This window comes from Sminthopsis crassicaudata, chromosome 2 (assembly GCF_048593235.1).
Source record: "Sminthopsis crassicaudata isolate SCR6 chromosome 2, ASM4859323v1, whole genome shotgun sequence".
NCBI classification, from domain to species: domain Eukaryota; kingdom Metazoa; phylum Chordata; class Mammalia; order Dasyuromorphia; family Dasyuridae; genus Sminthopsis; species Sminthopsis crassicaudata.
The window spans coordinates 10,950,996-10,974,274 of record NC_133618.1 but is presented as its reverse complement, the minus strand read 5'-3'; the positions used below and the strand labels follow the sequence as shown (position 1 = coordinate 10,974,274).

General features: G+C 34.9%; 1 pseudogene; it reads left to right on the top strand.

Moving 5' to 3' along the window:
• The first annotated feature begins 20,668 nt into the window (after positions 1–20,668).
• LOC141553104 (polyadenylate-binding protein 2 pseudogene) lies at positions 20,669–21,227 on the top strand (annotated as a pseudogene).
• The last annotated feature ends 2,052 nt before the right edge of the window (positions 21,228–23,279 follow it).

Genomic DNA, 23,279 nt, shown 5'->3' with positions numbered 1-23,279 from the left:
AGACCATAGATGCATCATTTTTTTTATTATTGATGCATAATTTCTTTTTGGAGAAGTTTCAAAGGTCATAGGATTAGAGAAAATATCTGGTCTACCATTTTGTCATTTATGTGACAGAAATTTCAATTAACTTTTACAAAGGGATATTTACTGAGAAAGTATAGTAAACACAGCAGTGGAAGATAGTAGAAATCTGGTCTGTGTGTGTGTGTGTGTGTGTGTGTATTTACTTATGTCAAAAGGAACAGGCATTAATTTTATTCTGCTTGGCCCAAGAACCAGGAACAATGGATAGAAGTATAAAAAAGAAAACAATAGACATATTAGAAAAAAATGACTAATTGGAGTTGACCAAAAATAGAAGAGGTTACTTTGAGTGACTCTGGGTTCTCCTTCACTATAAGTATTTAAAGGTTGATTGACCATTAGCTGGTCATAAAGCAAAGGGTATTCATGTTCAGATAAGAGGTGGACTACTTGGCTTCAGAGATATATTTTTATTCTAAAAGTTTCTTTTTCTATGATTCTCAATTCCTTTTTAAAGGTAATTCTCCAGTTATTCCTCATGATTCTGTGAGATAACTGATAGAAATGTGACCATTTTTATTTTAAGGTGAAGAAACTAAAGTTCAGAGAGGTATCACCTAGTTAGCCAGTATATCAAAGTGAGACTTGAACCCAGAACATCACACTTTAAGTTCTGTGAAAATTTCAGCAGAACATGTGATGTCTTATAGTATATAACATTATACTCCAACTCTCATGTCTTATGTGAGTTGATGAATGATCCCACATGACACTATCTGCCTGAGCAATAAAGCAATGAAGGATGGCTTTGATTGAATAGGAAATGGGCTTTTCACATACTAATTGTATTCAGGAGCCTTCATAGCCTCAGCACTGATCTCAATGACCTGCATAAACTATCCTGTTCAGATTAGAAATGTTCCCTATTGAGTATTTTATAGGCAGTATTTTTTAGAAGTCATTGAATTCACACAGGGTGTGCCCCAGGTAATCTAATTTTCCTCATTCATGTGCACTTGAAAGCATTTTCCTCTGGCTTATTGGGAGGTTAAAAAGGTGGTGGGGGGGAGAGAAAAATCTACACTAAGATGAGAAGCAGAAGACTTTGATCTAGTTCTAGCTTTGCCACATACCAAATGGGCCAGCTTCAGTTTTCTCATCTGTACCACATATAGTGGAACTAGGTGATTTCTTACATACTTTCTACCTTAAAAAATCATTTCATGTTTGATGAAAACCATAAGAACAAAGCCTTTTTTTATTATTATAGCCTTTTATTGACAGAATATAGGCATGGGTAATTTTTCAACATTGACCTTTGCAAACACTTCTGTTCCAACTTTCCCCCTCCTTTACCCTAGTTGAGAAGCAGATGGCAGGCAGTCCCATATATGTTAAATATGTTAAAGTATACGTTAAATACTATATATATATATATATATATATATATATATATATATATATATATATATACATATACATATATATATATATATGTATATACAGTTCTCTTATTGCACAAGAAAACTCAGATTTAGAAAGGTAAAACTAACCTGGGAAGAAAAACAAAAACGCAAGCAAACAACAACAGATAGAGTACAAATGCTATGTTGTGGTCCACACTCATTTCCCAGTGTTTTCTTGCTGGGTGTAGCTAGTTCTGTTCATCACTGATAGAACAAAGCATTTTAAAATGGAATAACAGGGGATGGCATATAGATTGAAACAATAAGTGATTGTTGAATAAGCATGAGTTCAAATCTGGCTGTAAAGAAATTCTACTAACCTAATCTATGAGTTTAATCTCATCCAAATCAAGACGGGTACATTTATTTGTAAGAGGTACCAGCTCACTTTGTCTAACTTAGTAGAAAAGAACACAACTTCTAGAATCTAAAAGACTTATGGAGAGTCTCCAGCAATACGTATTGGAATAGTCATTGAGTTCAGAAATTCTGTGTTCATGTCTTAAAGAGATAGAGGACTTTATGAAGTGAGAAACTATTTAACTTACTAGCAGAGAGAGTGACATCATTATTATTGTTTTGGATAAGCCTTGAATTGACAATCTGTAGAAAAATTGGAAGACAAATTTCCCCTTTTGATATAAGTGAATGTATAAATTATAGTTTAGGTTTTCTATCCTATAGAGATATACCTTATACCTCTTTTCTAGTAAGAAGTCTTCTATGAATATAACAACATGTTACAATGAATAGGCCATGGGACTTAAAGTCAGGAAGTATTGGGTTCAAATACTTCCTCATATTCATTCTCTCTGTGTGGTCCTGGACAAGTCCCTGAACTTGTTTCTTCATATGTAAAATGAAAGTGTTGGATAGATAGACTTGATAACTTCTAATATATCTTCTAGGCTTATAATTGCATGAAGATCAAACAAGACACCTTAATAGACATAAAAAAGGTATTCTTTAAACAACAATCATATTATTATCATTATTAAACAAGGCAAAATCATTGAATACTTTCACAAGAGTCTTTATTGAGTATCTTTATATAGCAGGTATCATGTGGTCATTAGAAAGACAAAGACAAAAATTAAATCATCCTTGCACTGAAGACACCTGCATTTTACTGGATGGATACAGCATATACACAAGAATGGTGGGGTCTCCAATATCTCAATGTAGTTTTAAGCTTCATTACCTTCAATAGTTGAAAATTGCACTAAAATGTTTGGGACATCCTACAGCATACACACACACACACACACACACACACACACATATATACACACACATACACACACACATATATATATACACACACACATACACACACACACACACACACACACACACACACACACACACACACACATATATATATATATATATATATATATATATATATATATATATATATATATATATATATAGTAATGAGGTATATTTCTGTGAGGAAATACAGAAACAGAGAGTGATGTCATGGTGGAAAACATGTAGGTGAAGATGACAAGAGGATGAAATAGATGTAATATTATTGTTTGATTATTCTACAGACCACCTGAACAGAAAGAGGAAATAGATAAGAAGCTGGGAAACAAATCACTAATCTTCTGGGAAAGGATCACAACGCATTTTTTGGGGGACCTTATTCATGCTGGCATCTGTTGAAGATCTTACTTGGCAAAAAAACAAAACTGCTAAAATTTCTTGACTTGCTTTAATACAAATTTCATTATTAAAAAGGTAGAAGAACCAACTAAAGGAAATTGTGTTCTGGATCTGATTCTTCTTGGTAGGGAAGAAATCATTACTAGAGTGAGAATATTAGAATTGTAGAGGAGAAGTGATCTCTCACTCCTAGGTTCTGTAATGAAGAAGGAAAGAAAATCCAATCATAATCTGGCATGGACCCTTGATAGAGCAGATTTCTCATTGGGAAGTTTGTTGGAAGTTTAATAAAGGCCTCAGGAACTAGAATTCTATGGAGTGTATCAATGAGAAAGGAAGAGGGATCTCTCAAGAATGAAATTCTGAATAAATAAGGAAAGAAGGAAGCCTTTAAATGTAACATGTGCCAGGCCCTGTACTAAGAGCTTTATACATATTATCTCATTTTCTCCTCACAAAATTATTGGAACATATGTGTTCTTCTTCTTCTTCTTCTTTTTAAAAATAGTTTTTATTTACAGATATTTGCATGGGTAATTTTACAATGTTGACAATTGCCAAACCTTTTGTTCCAATTTTTCCCTTCCTTCCCCCCCACCCAGATGGCAGGTCGACTAATACATGTCAAATATGTTAAAGTATAAATTAAATACAATATATGTATACATGACCAAACAGTTGTTTTGCTGAACAAAAAGAATAGGACTTTGAAATAGTGTACAATTAGCCTGTGAAGGAAATCCAAAATGTAGGAGGACAAAATTAGAGGGATTGGGAATTCTATGTTGTGGTTCATAATCCTCTCCCAGAGTTCTTTCTCTAGGTGTAGCTGGTTCAGTTCGTTACTGCTCTATTGGAACTGATTTGGTTCATCTCATTGTTGGAGAGGGCCACGTCCATCAGAATTGATCATCATATAGTATTGTTGAAGTATATAATGATCTCCTGGTCCTGCTCATTTCACTCAGCATCAGTTCCTGTAAGTCTCTCCAAGACTTTCTGAAATCATCCTGTTGGTCATTTCTTACAGAACAATAATATTCTATAATATTCATATACTACAATTTGTTCAGCCAATCTCCAAATGATGGGCATCCACATAGTTTCCAGTTTCTGGCCACTACAAAGAGGACTGCCACAAATATTCTTGATATGTGCGATTCTTACTTCCATTTTATAATTAAGAAAACTAAAATTAAGTAACTTTCCAAGGATTATACAGCTACTAAGTGTCTGAAGTTGAATTTGAACTCAGATCTTCCTGACTTCAGATCCAGTGGTTTATCCATTATACCATCCAATTAGGAACCACAAAGAAAAAGACCAATGGAGAACCATTATGTTAAAAATGAGAAGTTGTCCAAAAATTTAGAGCTGGAAGAGATGTTGGGTTCAATCCCCTCATTTTAAAGATGAAGAAACAGAGGAACAGATAGGCTAACTGACTCGGCAATAGTAACAACTAGTAAGCATATGAAACATTATTTGAATCCAAGTATTTCTGATTCTAAATTCAGAACTGTTCATTACTTCACACTGTCTCTGAGGAGCAATATAGATGCATAGAAAATGAAACTGCTAGCAGAGATTTTTAAAAGATATGTTCAGAAAATAGCATCAAAGACATGTAACAGGATGAACATTAAAGTCTGGCACTGTCCTATATGATTAACATCAAGAGTGTTAAAACATAGAATGAACTTGAAATGAGTTTAGGAAACAAGAACAACAAAACGTTTTGGGATTTTAAAAAATCTATACTGGAGAAAAGAGAAATCTCTATTGAAGGCATAAGGCTGCTCTTTGGGGAAGATGGGATGATAATAACTTATGACAAAGGCGAGAAGGTGGCAAAAGTATTCAAAGTTTATTTTCATTCTAGTTTCTCTGCCAAGAATGATCTCTGATATAAAAAGGGCAGAATTTACAATGTCTAATAGAAACTTGATACCTAAGTGAAGTATTCGTATAGGAAGAAATCATTTTACATCCTTGATGAGTTCCAGTTACAGATGAGCTATAGCAAAATGTAACAGAATAACCGGAAGACTCGATTGTGGAACCACTGTCAATGATCCTTAAAAGATCATCAAGAATGGGACAAGTACTATAGATTGGATCAGTACAAATGGTGGCCTGATTTTGAAAAATTAAAATTTTCAACTAAATGTTAATGAATTTGACCTTAATCCCAGCAGAATTCTAGCACATATAATGAAAAAAATGTAAATACCTAGAAAAAGAAAAAAATTGATTCAGGAAAACTTCATCAAGTACAGATCATTTCAGACTAACCCAACTATTTTTGGACAGTACTAGGCTATTGGATTAGAGATACACAATAGAGCTAGTTTAGATATTATTAAAGCAATTGACAAAATTTCATACTGCTCTTGTGAAAAGATAATGATAGACTAGATGGTGGTACAGTTAAGTGAATTTGTAACTAGTTGAATGGCCCTACCAAAGAGTGACAGACTTGCTTTGATATTTTCCTGGAATTAGATTTTTGGTGCAGGGATTTATGCTCAATTCTTTTCTTGTTGAGATTTTTAAAAAATCAGTGATGGGTATAGATGTGGATAAAGAGGAATAGATGCTGACACTATCTTATTTGCAAATGATATACTGGAATAGTGAGCTAACAGATTGGATGATAGAGTCAGAATCCAGAGAAATTGGTGTAGAACGCTAGATAAATCTAATATATATTCTAATCAAGATAACCATAAAGTCTTACACTTATGAAAGCATGGAGTCATAGAATCAATCAATCCCTTCACTGTGCTTAGTCACTAATTTTATTAGTGACTAATAATAAATATTACATATTTATAATATATAATATTATATATTACTAAAAATATTGTAGCCTTGATAATCTAGTCAAATAAGAATATCTGATTTAAATCAATGTACATTCAGGCAGTATCTTTTTTTTTTAAATGAAATAACAAGCTAGTTCAAAACTTAGCTATTTTACATTTCTGGAATTGGAGAGGAGAGAACTATTCTAGATAGAGCACTGAGAAGTAATAACTTGGGTGTGGGGGGAACAAAATTTGATCTTCATCCACTCTTGCCTTTGACCAAAGAATGACCTTGTGAACTTCATAGAGTTGGAGAATTTAGACTTGTCACTGACATCCTAGCATCAAACCAAGAACAACATTAAAATTTTCAACTATATGTTAATGAACTTGACCTTAATTTCAGCAAAATTCTAGCACATATCATGAAAAAAGAACAACAGTGATTGGAGGCCATATCTACATTGGACGTCAAGGACAAACAAAACACAACTTTAGATCTTTTCAAGGAGTCCAACAGAAAACTAGACCATACCTAAGGGAAATAGCTTGCCTCTCTACCGTCTTAGCTCCAACCCTCAAGGGAAATATCTTAAGGGCCTAAGCAAAGCAATTCCAGGATCTATGAATTATGAGATGATGGAATAATTTATTTAAACCTGGAAGGGAACTTGGAGGAGATATAGCCTAATTTCATTCTTTTCATTTACACATGAATAGATTGAGTTGTATAGAAATAAGATGACATGCCCAAAGTCACTCAGGAAGCAGGTATCAATTTTGAAGTAAAATCCTCTGACTCAAAGTCAAACAAGCTTTCTAATACACTTGATGAAAAGTAAGAAAAATAAAAAAAAATTACTTGGGAACACAGAAGCCTTAGAGAGTACAAGATTTATCTTTTTCACATTCAAAAGTGGTCTCACAAGGGAATAAACTTATTTTACCAGTTCCAGAGAGCAGAGGCAAAAGAATTGGGTGAGCATTGATAACTGGCAAGTTTAAGCTTAAAATAAAAAAATACTTCTTAACATTTAGAATATCCCATAGAAAATGGGGCAGCCCCAGACTGAAGATGTCTTCAGTCAAAAGCTGGCTTACTAGTTGTTGGACATTATGTTAATGGGGATCTTTTGTCAAGTATCACACTCTTGCCTCTTTCTGAACATAATACTGTGATTCTGTAATGATTATGGCACATGAAATACAATTTGATGAATAGTAGTAGTACGTCAGTGGATAAAGCTTGGGCAGACACTGCCAGATGGACAGTGTACTGGGACCAGGGTTTTATGGAAGGAAGTACACATGCTTCATTGAATTAGGGACTTGATTAGCATTTTTAGCAATTTCAAACTGCTCTCTGAAAATGAAGTCCATATCTGTATTAACAATATTCTTCTGGTGCCATATTTGGAATTATATTCTGCACTACAATCTCTAATGAATTCACATTGCTGGGGACTCAGAAAAAAATAGAGAGACAATTAGTGCTCATAGAGAGGCAATATTGCTTCTATTCTCTGTCCAGATCAAAATATATCTCTATGATTTTGTTCAGTTTTGAGCACAATATTTTGGAAGAACACTGATAAGCTGGAGTGTCCAATGGAAAATGTCTATAACAAGGGATATAAGAACTGGTTGAACAAGAGGGGGAAGCTTATCTTGCTGAACTTATAACTTAAATAGGTGTAAAGAATTTTTGCTCAAAAATGAAGGGTGTCAGGTGGAAGAGAGTTCAGATTTGTTCTGTTTGGCCCGAGAATGAGAGCACATAAGCAAAATTCATTTATTAAGTCTTGTTTTGCTTTCCCTTGCCTTCCCTCCCCTTTTCTTCCTTGCCTTCCCTTCCCTTGCCTTCTTTTCCCTTTTCTTTCCTTTCCTTCTCTTTCCTTGCTTACCTTTGTCTTGCCTTGTCTTCCCTCCTTTTTCTTCCTTGCCTTCCCTTGCCTTGCCTTCCTTTCCCTTGCCTTCTTTTGTATTTTCTTCCCTTCCCTTCCATTTCCTTTCTTTCTCTTTCCTTGCTTATCTTTGCCTTGCCTTGCCTTGCCTTTCCTTTCCTTGACTTCCTTTCTCTTTCCTTCCTTTCCATTCTGTTACTGTTATTTGACTGTTTCAGAGGTCCTTTTCTAGATGTTGGTATTTTTGTCATATCCCCTATTAGACTTAAATCCCTTGAAGGCAGGGAAGGAGTCAGTGCTAAATGCTGTAACTCCCCTTTCCCCCTCCATAAAACATAGATATTTAGAGCATGTTTATGGGATGAAAATAAACTAAATTAGAAATGAATTAAAATTTCCTTATTTAAACTCTTTCTAAATGAATTCTTCCTTTTGCTCAAATGCCTGGACAATGCCTGATGATTCAACAGGGACAATAGAAGATGGATTTTTTTCTCTTAGAGAAAAGATCAAGTTTGGTTCATGTCCAATATTAAATTTCACTCTAATGTACTGCAGACTCTTTTTGCACTGAGTATAGGTCTCCACACACTTCGGACCAAGGGTATTATTTAATTTTAGGAGTTCAACAAGGTGAGCCCATCTCAGAGCGGATATTGGATCTCAGCTGTAAGACCTTGGGAAAGAAACAAACATTTGCTGTTCTCTGGAACCTTTATGTGACTCTGTCACTGTGTTGGGCTTTTTGAAAAGGCACCTTGAATGCTGCTGTGTCTTTCAACAATGCCACTTCTGGGGTTTAGTGTATTGAAGTATTCATCTGGGTCCTTTATTCTGGGCAGCAAGACTGGCGTGAGTCAGGGCAATGAGACGAGAGAAAGAGGTAGTGCTGGCAGCTGGTGCTATAGAATGGAACAAAACCAAGCCCTTGAGTGCAGGGAATAAAAGAATCAATAAATCGATCAATTAACAAGAATATATTAAGTGCATATGATAGGTCAGACACATTAATACGTGCTGGGGATACAAAAATCAAAACACAAGCATTTACATTACATAGGGAACAACAATAGTAATAAATAGCATACATGTGTGTACACACACATACACACATATATATGTATGCGATACACATATATAACTTTTAAGATTTAAAAGATTGTTATTAATCTTCACAACAACCCAGTAAAGTAGATGTTATCATTTTGTTAATTTTCCAGATGATTAAATGGAGCCTAGAGAGAGGTTATACTCAGAGTTACGTAGCCACTAAATTTTTGAGGCAAGATTTGAATTCAGGTCTTTAAGTGCTTTATTTTAGTCCCTGTTATTGTCATTGTTGGTGACATTTTTGTCCTACATTTTCTAAGAGGATTAATGATACAGTATGGTATAGTTGCATAGTCATCATACATTTTGGGCAGATATTGCATGTAAACCACTTTGTAAGATTTAAATGTAAGGTATAGTTGCATAGTCATCATACATTTTTGGGCAGATATTGCATGTAAACCACTTTGTAAGGTGTAAAATATTATTTCATACATATTTAAATGTATTTTATATGCTTTTTTGGGCAGATATTGCATGTAAACCATTTTGTAAGGTGTAAAAATATTTCACATATATTTAAATGTATTTTACATACTTTTGGGGGCAGATATTGCATGTAAACCACTTTGTAAGGTGTAAAATATTATTTCATACATATTTAAATGTATTTTATATGCTTTTTTGGGCAGATATTGCATGTAAAACCATTTTGTAAGGTGTAAAAATATTTCACATATATTTAAATGTATTTTACATACTTTTGGGGGCAGATATTGCATGTAAACCACTTTGTAAGGTGTAAAAATATTTTTTCACGTATATTTAAATGTATTTGATATACTTTTGGGGCAGATTTTGCATTGAACTACTTTGTAAAAATATTATTTTGTACATATTTAAATTTTTCATATACTTTTTTGGATAGATATTGCATGTAAATCATTTTATAAGGTGTGAAAATATTATTTCACATACATTTAAATGGACATATGTAGGGACCTATAGACGTTTATTATTATCATCATTTTGTTTCTTGGTATTCCATCTCTGTAAAAGGCCTATAGAACCTGTCAAACTTTTAGTGTCTGAACCTATCTGGGAGATATTTTGTGATTTTTTTGTAAACATATATTTTCAGAGATTTAAAATATTATTCTTTGCTGGGGCCCTTCAGATTAATATGACTTCCAAAAACATATCACACACACACACACACACACACACACACACACACACACACACACACACATACATCCCCACAAAAGTTAAAAACTCCTGGCACAAAATCTGCCCTATTTTGCAAGGTCTGTAGGGTTTTCCTAAGCAATCTTTTACTCAAAGCTATTTCACTTCTAATTGCTGACTTTTCTTTGTGCTGATGGCATCACAAGATTTGACATTATCTTGCAGTTATGGAACCAATAATGAAAATTTAAAAAAAAAACAGTTGTCAAGAGATTGTTTCGACACTGAGTCTGACAGTGGGGCATGAAGGGATCATTATAGTTTTGGGACAGCTGTATCCAAAACCTATCACACCACCCCCCTCAGCTTAGAGATTCTCATGACAAAACTGGATTAAAATGTTATATATTTTTTTCATTAAAAGAAGATTGGAGAAAACATTAAAAATGTACACAAATTATTCCTTTTTTTGCCATCGGGAAATACAATTAAAGGAGTGCATAACTGGTACTCAGTGTCCTGAGATAGTAGCAAAAGGAAAGAGGGAAACGCAAATAGAAATAATGGTATCTAGTTAAACTCATGTGATAACTCATGGCTAAATCATATAATGGTACTTACATGATGATTGGAAGAGAAGTTCAGGTAATTTAACCTTATATTTTAAGAAAGTTTTTGGGGGTCATTGAGAAATTAAGTGATTTGCTAAGGTTAAACAGCCAACAGGCATTAGAATTGGATCTTGAATTCCGATCTTCTTAGATCTGACCCAGTTTCTAGCAATAATGCCTTATACCTTTGTCATGCTTAACTGTTTGTAGGAAATGCTTTCATCTTTTTTCTACCTGAAAACATGACTCTAGTATTGCTATTGTGAAAGGAAAAATATTTAAGGAACTCTCTGCTGCCATAAAATATGAGCCATTAGATAGAAGAGAAGAAAATATAAGCTATGAATTGTGAGACTATCAAACTGGGATCTTTGATACTTGTGAAGTTTGAGCATCGTTAAATGTCTTTACTAAAAGATATTAGCTATCTGCAAGAATTGTAGACAATAATAATAATGCCCCTAGCAACAATTTTTAGGGTTATTATGCGACTCAAATGTGACAATATAAAGAAAAGTGCTTTGGAGACAAAAAATAGAAACATTAGGATGGAGGGGAAAAAGAGACAAAGGGCTCACACAGATCTTTCATACATTGAGGAAAAAACACTTGCATATGAGAGCAGAGTGCTTGGATTTGACCAGTTTTCCATTCAGGGAGATCCAAAGACTCATTATTTGGTGGTGATGGGAAAATTCCTTTAGTGATATTTCCATATTTTTATTATTCACCTTGGTGATAAGATAGTCTTAGGTCATAACCTTTCATCCTAGGAAGAAATGTAGTTTCCATGACCTACAGATGCATTGAGAATACTTGCTACTGATGTTTTCTTCCAGACCTCATAATGTTTGTTATGTTAAATATATTTAACTTCTTTCATTTTTTCCCTGAGGTGAAATCTGATGATTTGTTATCAATTGCTTGTCCAAATGGACACTCAATCATTTTGGGAGTTCTTACCAATGATGGCAGTAGCAATTCTTTCAGGTGGGCCATCTCATGTGATTTTCCAATATCATTCCCTCAAATTACCAGTGTCCACCCAATGACGTGTACTCTTTTCTTGCTTTTTTCTGATTTTGAAGGCATAGCAGTGAATCCTCTGATTATATGCTTGTCAGCCCTCAATATTGCCACATAACCAACCCATTTTCTCTACATTGCATACAATTACTCGATGACGTTCTTTTCCCCCATTCCTCCAAATACCTCATTAATTATATGCTGCAGCTGCTCCCACCCACCCTCTACTTCTTATGTTGCCTTCTGTTTGATATTCATTTTTCAGTATTTTAGCAATTTCTTAGTTTAGAAAAAAATTACTTGCCAGAGGGTGGAGTAAAAAATGAGCAAAAGAAAGTGTCTAAGCATGAAAGTGTTAGGAACTGAACTCTCCTCCCCACTAAACCCATTACTATTTCTTGGGGGGAAGAGAAATCTATTTTAGGACAAATTATACAAACAATGCACCCTTAACATCTTTCTCTGTTCATAGGAACAAACATGGAGATAGTTATACTTCCAAGGTACTATAACAGCTTTTTTTTTCAATGTGGATCAAGTTTTAATTCTGTAGATAACCTTGAGTCTGTAGATTAAACCATGAATTTCTTTGAAAACTGATTTTTAAAAAAACAATCAGAGAGAATATGGGTAAGGAAGCCATATAGTTTAATCTTATCCTCTGGCTATCAGTGTCTACTTAATATTTCTCTCTAGGTAGCTGAGTTTGTCTTGTACAGTGTATATATCATATCCTAGAAGACTCCTGTGAATCCTTCCACTCAGCTTTGTTGTCTATAACACTCATTTTTGGTTCTGTATTGGCATTGTTATTCCTTCCATTGGCTGGCAACAATATCCTAGACTTTGGATCCCTGAGAACTACTTCAGAGTAAATCCTTGACCTTTAAGGGTCTTCAAATCCCTTGAGAAAGCTGCATCCATGATATACCCAAAAGAGAGAAATGGCAGAAGATGCTTTGGGCATAGATATCACCACTGGATCTTAGTCATGCCCCAGATTGGGCAACACAACCTTTCCCACAACACTGACCTTGGAAATGAAAGAGGAGGGTCAGATTTTAGAACACAGGAAAAATTTAGGGACAAATTGAACCTGGAGTTACTCTGTTGAACTATGAATCTTTTCTTCTTCTCTTACCTATATTCAGGATGATGAAATTTTGTTCAAATAGAACTGAAATAGCTTGCTAGAGTGGAAAGAAAGCTGAATTTGGAGTTAGAGAAATGTGCATTTTTCATTTTGGCTCTGCTGCTTACTACTATTCTTACTGCTAATATATAGTATTTCCACATTCTCATTTCTCATCATATGGACTGTATCACAATCTTCCATCCTTGAAGGACTGGAAGGAGATGAAGTTCTTTAAGTATGTAAAGCATTGTGACCTTGGAAAGGGGCCTAATTCATAAAGCCTCAACTTCTACTTCATCTTCAAAATGAAAGTATTAAACTATAGGACCTCTACAATCCATTACAGCTCTAACCCTGTGATCAAAGAGTTCCCAGGCTAATCTTAAAGACATGGCTTCAAATCTTGCCTCTTAAACTACTTGTGATATTATTTCTTTGGGCCTCAGTTTCCTCAATTGCAAGATAAGAAAGTTTTACTAGATAATTTCCTTACTTCTTTCTATCTCTAAATCTATAATCTTATGAAGCTCTACTTCTCTGTTCTTTGATTTTTCTAGTTTATACAATGAAAGCCCTATTGTTTGAGAAGGATGGTGTATTTTCCAGGCTTGTTAGTTTCTGCTACTCCTTTTCTGTTGTTCCCACTGCTCAGTTGGTCTACTTTCTTGCACATGTTAATTGGATAGTTACACAGTCTAATTTTCCAAAAACTTGCATATTCCCTAGAGATAATCCTATCTCCCAATAACATGATTAGGGAGTCAACACTATTTTTTCCTTATCTGGGCACGAAGGAGTGACTCATTGTTCTCTATTAGAGTATGGATTTTCTGAAGAAGAAAGCATCTGGGGATTTTTTTTTTAATTCATTCATTTTGTATTCAAGATACTACACAAAAATGCTATCGTTAATGATGCTGCTGAAGCTATTCAAGCAACAATATTTGTTTACTCTGTGCAAATTGATAATTAAATTCTGATCATCTTGCATTTTCATTTTAGACCAGATGGCAGCTAATGTCCATTGTCCACTATGGTGTGCTGACTTTGTAAACCTCTGAGAAAATGAGCAGGAGTTCAATTTTTATGAGATACAGAAATAGAATGGGCTATTTGCCTATTTAGAGATGGCTTGGTAGAGTGAACAGATCATCTGCCTTGGATTCAGAAAGACCTAGAAACAAGTTCAGCTTCTGACCCATCCTAGCTGTATGATTATGTATGATTTACCCTCTGGTTTGAGCGGCTCTTTGACTATAAATTACAGGCTACTTTCCAAAGTTCATAGAGAAAACAAAGTTCTATACCACAACCTTCCTACATGATCAAATTCACATATCTAGGAGGAAAACATCAATATATACAGCCCCATTATTAAGTACCTTATTGTACACATTAAATTCATTGATGAAGATTTTAAATTTTCTTCAGTTCAATTTATTAAGTTCCAACTATATGTCAGGAACAATGGGAATTAAAGATATGAAGAAAAAAAAAACAAATATCTACATCCCAATATGGGAGGCACAGTTAAATATATATGGCCCAGCACCTTTAACCCTGGAATTTACTTGATTAGGTGTGAATTTGTCATAACAAAAAGTCCTTTCTATGGTTTGTTTTGCTTTTTTCCCAGTTTCTTCTGGGAGCCTCAGAATATAGTTTGTGCCTTTTTTCTACATATGTGAATATAATGGCCTTCAACCACTCAATTATTTCCTATCCTTTAGCTGATGGGTTGAGACAAACTGAGACCTGGCAAAGTCCTTAGCTTAAAAAGGCTAAGGTCTCTCAGTGTATCCTGGGCCAGCTCCAGTCATCCTGGCCTATGTCTGGAGGATAGAGTGGGGCTGATGACTTTGTATAACTCTGCTTCATGTAAATCCAATTCAATTGCAAGTCAAGATGTCATCCTCTTGATGCCATTGGTCCTCTTAGAGAACTACGGACAAACAACAACAAAGCACACAACTCCTAATAAGTTTTGAACATTTCATATTGCAAAAGGCTCAAATAACACAAAAGGGTACAAAAGGCCAGCAGAATTATTCTTTTCCTCTATTTTCCTCCATTTAATTTAATTTCAATATCCATCCTCCCACCTATTATGTGTTTTGATAATATTTTTGGTGGGGAAGACTAGGCCTCCATGGATGGAATGATTTAGAGAAGAATTCAAAAGTATGTGATGCAATTTCTTCTCCCCAGGAAGCTGGATTGAGGAACTTGCTTCTAAACTCACTTTTCTCTGTAAGATGCTGGATTATAGACTCAAGTGTGTAGTAATCAAAATGATCCCAACTTTACAGGGTTATCCAAAGCATTAGATCATTCCATTCATACAGTCAAATTGCTTAGAAAAATCAAAGCAACTCAGAATTGGAAGTGATTTCAAAGGTCAAAGAAATATCTGCTCAAGAATCCCCACTACAGCATCCCTAATTGGCTGTTTGACCCTTATCTGGAAACTTTCAATGATGGGGATTTTCCAGTAATGGTACACTATGCTCTCTGTCAGCTTTTATTTTCTTTAGATTAATTTTCTTTCATTCTAAATGGTTTCTAAAAATGCTCATCCGTGCTTGTTATAGTTATGGCAAATTTGGATAGAAAAATCTCATCTCCCTCTTTTATTAGAGCAAGACTGCATAAATTATCCCCTAAAGGTTGTGGGAGTACTCCCAAGAGATTTCTCTATGACTATTAGTTTGAGACTCTATTCTATTGGGCTTCCCTACTCAGTTACCAGGGACTGAACCACATTTTCATTTAATCAATTACTATGAATTAGCATTTACAAAAGGATATTTACTGTTTTAGTAATTACCATGTAACCCATGTAATTTATTATTTTTCAAGTAACAAGCATTTCGAAAAATAATCTTTTTCTCCCACAAATCCCTCTTCCCTATTGAGAGAGGAAAAAGAGCCCTCAAAGCAAAAGCTGCACTTCAGCAAAAGAAATTCCCACATTAGCAAAGTCCAAAATGTATATTTCTTTCTCCATTTGAAGTTCATGACTTTTCTGTCAGGAATTAAGTAGCATGTTTTGTTTTCATCTTTTGGACATGTGGTTTATAATGGAAAAAATGCTTCAAACTTATTTTTCCATATAATATAATCACTGCATAAATTACACTATGTCTGTACTACCACACTTCTCTTTTTTGGTTCCTGTCTGACTGCTCCTTTTCAACCTCTTTCAGTGGATCTCGATCCTGGTCATACCTATTGACCATGGATATCCCACAAGGTTCTAATCATTCCCATCTTCTTCTGCACCAGTTTTCTTTTGATCTGATCATCTCCCATGGATTTCAAATTCATTCCTATCATCACCCATAATATGATCTTTATGCATGTTTATGCAACCTTAAAGTCTCTTCTTCAAGTTTCACATCTCTGACTGTCCATTAGACAATACTGAAATGGATGTCCCATAGACATATTGAATCCAATATATTTTTTCTTTTTTTCCTGAGGCTGGGGTTAAGTGACTTGCCCAGGTCACACAGCTAGGAAATGTTAAGTGCCAGACCAGATTTGAACTCGGGTCCTCTTAAATTCAGGGCTGATGATCTATCCACTGCGCCACCTAGCTACCCCTCAATATGTTCAAAAATAGAACTAATCCTTCCTTCCCAAACATCCCCTTTCCCAACTTCCCTAAAACTGTTGATGACAACATCATCCTTATAGTTACCTCTGATCCAAAACTAGTATGATTCTCACCTCTTCCTCCTCTCTATTTTCTGATACTACCACTTACTTGGTGTATACTTTCATTACCTTATGCATGGAGTACTGCAATAATTTTTTGTTTGATTTCCTATTTTAAATTGTTCCCACTATAGTCTCTTTTCCACTCAGCTACCAAAACAATTTTTCTAAAGTGCAGATCTGACCATGTCATCCCTAGCCCATTCATTTAATTTCATTGATTCCTCATTCCTTGCAAGATCAGATATGAAATCTCACTTTGCTTTTAGATTCTTGATATCCTGATCTCCACTGATTTTTTCACTCTTCTTACATATTAATCACTTTCATGGACTCTGTGATACAATGACACCAGGCTCCTTGCTGTCCACACAGGATACTTTATCTCCACTCTATATTTTCACAAGTTGTTCCCTTGCCTGTGATTATCTACCTACTCATATCTACATCCTGGATTTCCTGGTTTCCTGGACTTCTTAAACTCTTGGTTAAAATAGCATTTTCTAAAGAAAGTATTTCTCAGTCCTCCTTAATTCTAGTGTTTTTTTCCCTCTGTGTTGATTTTTTCCAATTAATCCTGTATGTTGTTGTTTACATGTTATCTTCTTCATTAGATTTCAATATTCTTGTGTGGTCACTGTAATTGGCCTTTCTTTGTATTATTAATACTCAGCATAGTGAAGGGCACATAGTAGGTATAAATGCTTCTTGACTGACCAACACCAAATTAGCAATAAGCCACTAATCCCTGCATTTAGTTCTTGCTTAAATTCTAATTGGGGATCCTAAACATAAATGGGTATATACAAAGTCTATTTAACAATAAAAGGTAGGAAAGAACACTAGAGTTTGAGTGAGGAAGACAGAACCAAATTATTCCTTATTTACCAGACTTTTTGATTGGCTATACATTGCATGTATACCAGAAACACTAATACCTTATAGAAGTCAGATGAAGATGAGATAAGATTATAAATTGTCACCAGGTTTGCAAACCCTAGAGTAAAGCGTAATGTCTGCAATTAATGTTATTATTATCCAAAAGAGGAATTGTTGAAGAATATATAGTCAGGAAAAACTAATTTAAAATATCAACTGTGTGATATGAACATGAATAATGCTCTCAAATTCTTTAAACATCAATTTCCCTTTCTTTAAATCAAGGCTAATGCTAGCACTAACCCAACAAGTTTGTTCTCAAACACACTTATAATAATGTTTGCAAAATATCTTACGTAAACACCAAAGTGCTAGGTAAATAACAATTTTGATGTATTTCACTCATACTTTATACTTGTATTGAAGGGAAGAGACATACTATTACTGCAGATTAATGATCCTGGACTAAAGAATTTCTATTTAAGAATTTCATGTCTGGTGCATTGTGTAATGGGTACCATTTAATTACCTAAATTCAGTAAAAGAGAATAACTGTCAAAAAGTACAGGAAAAAGTCCTAAGAGGGACATCAAACTTATGAGTCAGGTTTTAAGCTATTAGAAGAGATGAGTCATTGAGACCTTGGGGAAAAAAAGGTTAGAATCAACCTCAGAGTACCAAAGCAGTCATGAATCAGTGATTTAGTAATATATTTTTGTTAAGGGCTGGCCATATCAGCACCATGGACAGAGGTTTATTTCAAATTGTGGTTTATGTGTATCTATCTATACACATATATGCAATGTGTATATCTATATATACATGCAATGCAAATATAGATAAGTGTACATATTCATATCCCTATGTACATATGTACTCATATTTGTGCACATAAGTTTATGTACACATATATGTATATATCTAAAATTTAAGGGGATTTCTCAGCATTCATGTAGTCCTATTTATGCACAAAAGAAGTCTTCATGAATTTTTATTGGTTTACAGATTGCATATGCCTTTTTGTAGCTTCCATTTGTTATCCCTATTTTGCTCATATTCCTAAACATATATGTGTGTGTGTATTTATACACATCAATATTAGCAATTAGGTTCTCAACCTTAGAGCATCTTCAATTCTCACTTTCCTTTATCTCATACATATATATATATATATATATATATATAATTGGTGTGCACACAAATCTGTACACATATATAGTTGCTGATTCACTAGAATAAAATCCATAATTATCCTTCTTTCCCAAATTAGTACTGTCTCAAAGAATAATGGAAAGATATATCCATAGTAGAAATAAATGCACTATATAATAATAATAATAGCATTTATGCAGCATTTTTATGTTTACAATGCAATTTACAGATATTATTTCATTTAGTTCTCCTAACAGCCCTGGGATATAGGAACTATTATTGACTTCATTTTACAGAGGAAGAAATTGGATGCATATACAGATTATGTGTCTTGTTCAGTATTACATATCTCATAAGTACCTGAGGAACTTAAATCTTCCTGACATCAATCCAGCACTCAACCCAATACCATCACATAAGAAATGATCAAAAAGGACAGAATGTTAATAATTGAGAATTTAAGAGTATTTTGAATGTTATAAATTACCTTAAGACATGATCTTTGAAGCTTGGGAAAATATCCCCACCTTCTGAGAGAAGCAGCATGTACTAGACAGAGAGATGGCTTTGTAATTAGGAAGAACTTAATTCAGTATCCATCTCTGATACTGACTATTCGAGGCCACTTCAGTTGTCATTGCCAGAGATCATTCTCTAAGACAATGGTTCTCAAAGTGGGATTCATATATTTCTGGGGGTTTGCAAGTTACTTTCCGTGCATCTGGAAGGTCAAATCTATTTTCATATTTCTACTTAGACTGTATTTACCTATTAAAATACATCTCAATTTTCCAACGAAATATCTATAGAAAGTCAGATATTCTTAATATGTTGTTTTTCAATCATTTCTTAGCTGTGTCCAACTCTGTGATCTTATTGAGGTTTTTCTTGGCAAAGATACTGGAATAGTTTTCCATTTTCCTCTCCAACTCATTTTACAGATGAGGAAACTGGAGTAAACAGGATGAAGTGACTTATCCAGGGTTACACAGATAGTAAGTGATTGAGATTAGATTTGATTTTAGAAAGATGAATCTTGATTTCCAATCTGGCACTCAATCTACTATAGTGCCACATAGCTGTCGTCCCCCCACCCAATAAATTTCAACAAAAGCAACATAGCACAATAGTTTCAATGTAGGAGTAGAAAGAAGCTCTTATTTATCTTCTATTTAGCAAGACATTAAAGAGGTTTTCAAAAAGAATATAAAACAATTCTATTCTTCTTACTAATTTTTGTTTAAAAAATTTTAAATGAATATTATATATATATCACAATGTGTATACATAATAATACACAAATTAACATAAATAATATGTGACAACTTTATTATTGTTATTCTCAAATGACTTAAGTGACTTTTAAATTATCTTCAGGAGCAAAATGCTCAATTTGACATTCCAAATTTTTCATAATCTAATTTCCTTTTTCCTTTCCAGTCTTCTTCTGTTAGGTTCTTACTAGGTGCTAAGTCCTTACTTAACAATTCTCTAGCTCAGGGTTCACACCTTTAGTTCACACCTTTAAAAGGAGTTTACACCTTTAGACTTCTGAAAAGAACTTTACACCTTTAAAAGGAACTAGTCCATTGGCTGTAGGAGTTCCCACAAGCCCCTGGGAGTACCCACAAGCCCATTCTCTGGGAGGATAAAAGGAGGCAACATTGAGTCTGAAGGACATTCTGATGAAGGTGAAAGAGAAGACTTCCCACACTCTTGGAAACAGAGTCTGATTCCCACACTGTAGGAGATTCAGAGTCAAGATTTCATTCTCACATCTACCTTCCCTCTGGCTGGAGGCTCCAGAAGCCTCCCAAAAAACCTGCTCCCAGACAAAAAGATTTATAGAAAAGAAACCTCCTCCCAGAGAAGGATTATAATCTAGACACGACAGAACTTTACACTTTGGTGCCCAATGTGGGTCAAGGACTTATTCTGAGCCCTTCAGAGGATCTAGCCCAGACTTTACATTTTGGTGCCTGAAGAGGGGGACAGTGCTCTCAAGGATCCAGAACTGGAGGCCATCAAAGCCTGAGTAAGGGAGATGGAGGAAGAGGCTGAGAAATTGAAGGAGCTTCAGAACTAGGTGGAGAAACAGATGAACATGAGCCCACTCCCAGGCAATGCTGGCCCAGTGATTATGTCCATTAAGGAGAAGATGGAAGTTGATGCTCGATCCATCTATGTGGGCAATGTGGACTATGGTGCAACAGCAGAAGAGCTGGAGGCACACTTCTGTGGTTGTGGTTCAGTTAATCAAGTTACCATTATTTGTGACAAATTCAGTGATCATCCTAAGGGGTTTGCATACATAGAATTTTCAGATAAAGATTTGGTGAGGACATCAATGGCCTTGGATGATTTTCTTTTCAGAGGAAGACAGATCAAAGTGATGCCAAAACGGATCAATCTGCCAGGGATCAGCACCACAGATTGAGGTTTTCCACATGCTCGATATCATTCCAGGGCTACTAACTACAGTAGTTCATGCTCTTAATTTTATATTTTATAGTGGCTTTAACAGCAGACCCTGGGGCTGAGGCTACAGGGGCCAGGCTAGAGCAATGTCATGGTATTCCCCTTACTAAAAACAAAAAAAACCCAAACCAAAACAAAACACATACATACACACACAAAGTATGTATTAGGAGGAGAGAGAGGAAAAACAGGAAAGAAGGAACTCCAAGAACTCAATCAAAAGATAGGTGGGGCATGATGGAAGCTGAGGTTACAGCCAAAGAGCCTTTAGAAGGTCAGGACTCTGATTTGATCAACCAGCTGAAAAGAATCACATGGAAGAAAAGGATTACCTGATAAGTCAGCCAAAAAGCTATCAGACAGAAGAAATGAATTACACTTAGGGAGAATACAGGCCTTTTAAACCAACATGACAGTGTCCAGTGCAAGCAGCTCCAATATAATTGCCAGATGATGAGAAGAGATTTAGAAAGTGATAAATAGAAGGAAATAAGATAGGTTAACTGCCTGGGAGAGAGGGTTTGTTTGTATTTTACAGACAGAGAAGGAAATAGATGGAGAAGGAATCAGATGGGTGCCAATGAATCATATTCGCCTTGTTCATCAGAGAGAGACAGAAAAAGAGAAAAACCTCAAAACAAAGAAGAAGATCTAAGAAACAACTGGCACTGAAATAGCATGGCTGATAAGGAAACTGTTAAAGATTCCCTAACACAAGATGAGACTATTGTAGGACTTTAAAACTTGCAGGGATTTTTGGATTTCTGGCACATGAACTAATGGACAATGGACTTATGGACATGTATAAATTCTCAATTTATGATTATTTGATCATGTTATTTGTTACATCACTTCTAGCATGTGTTATGTTACTATGTATTTATGTAATTTATGTAATTATGTGTACTATTGATGGATTTATGTATACCCTTTTCAAGGTCATGACCACCCTGTGTTCTAAATCAAAAGAAAGGGGGAGATGTTAGGTTCTTACTAGGTGCTAAGTCCTTACTTAACAATTCTTTAGCTCAGGGTTAACACCTTTAGTTCACACTTTTAAAAGGAGTTTACACCTTTAGACTTCTGAAAAAGAGTTTTCACATTTAAAGGAGTTTATACCTTTAAAAGGAGCTAGTCCATTGGCTGTAGGAGTTCCCATAAGCCCCTGGGAGTACCCATAAGCCCATTCTCTGGGAGGATAAAAGGAGGCAACATTGAGTTTGGAGGACATCCTGGTGAAGATGAAGGAGAAGACTTCCCATACTCTTGGAGGCAGAGTTTGATTCCCACACTGTAGGAGATTCAGAGTCAAGATTTCATTCTCACGTCTACCTTCCCTCTGGCTGGAGGCTCCAGAAGCCTCCCAAAAAACCTGCTCCCAGAGAAAAACATTTACAGAAAAGAAACCTCCTCCAAGAGAAGGATTATAATCTAGAGATGACAGAACACTACATTCTTCCATTTTACTCCTTGACTTGTGATGTAGGGCTTATGGCTGTCAACAAGATATTTCATCTCTTGGTTCTGGGCACTCTTTTGTCCCCAATGAGTGAAAGATTCTCCATTCTTCTCTGTGACTATTGATTTCCCTGCATTATTTTAAGTTCCAACTCAAATTCCCACTTCTTTAGGAAGCTTTGTCCAAACTCTTAGCACCTTTCCTCTCTTAATTTTTTCTCCTAATTACCCTGCTTTTACTTTTCTCCATATATATTTGTTTGCATGTCTCCTTTTGATTGTATGCTCCTTGAGGGCAATTTAAGAAATTATTAATCTAAATTAAATTTACATATTGTCAACATTCCCAAAAAGCAATTATATAAATAAAATGAATTAATTTTTTAAAAGACCAGTACTTATTGGTTAAAAAGGTTTAAGTATTTTAGTTTATATAAACTTACTTATATTGTTTTTGGCCTCTTTTTGTATTCTAAGCACATGATATAGTGTCTAGCATTTAGTAAATACTTAATAATGTTTATTGATTGAATAAGAGGCAAACTATTGGGAAGTCAGTGAGTTGGTACAGTGAGTAGCACAATAGGCTTAGAGATTGGAAGATTTGAGTTCTATCTTGCATCAGGCACTGACTTCCTTTGGACCTATGGGAAAATCATCTGAACTTTCTGGGCTACAGTTTTTTCATATGTAAAATAGGGATA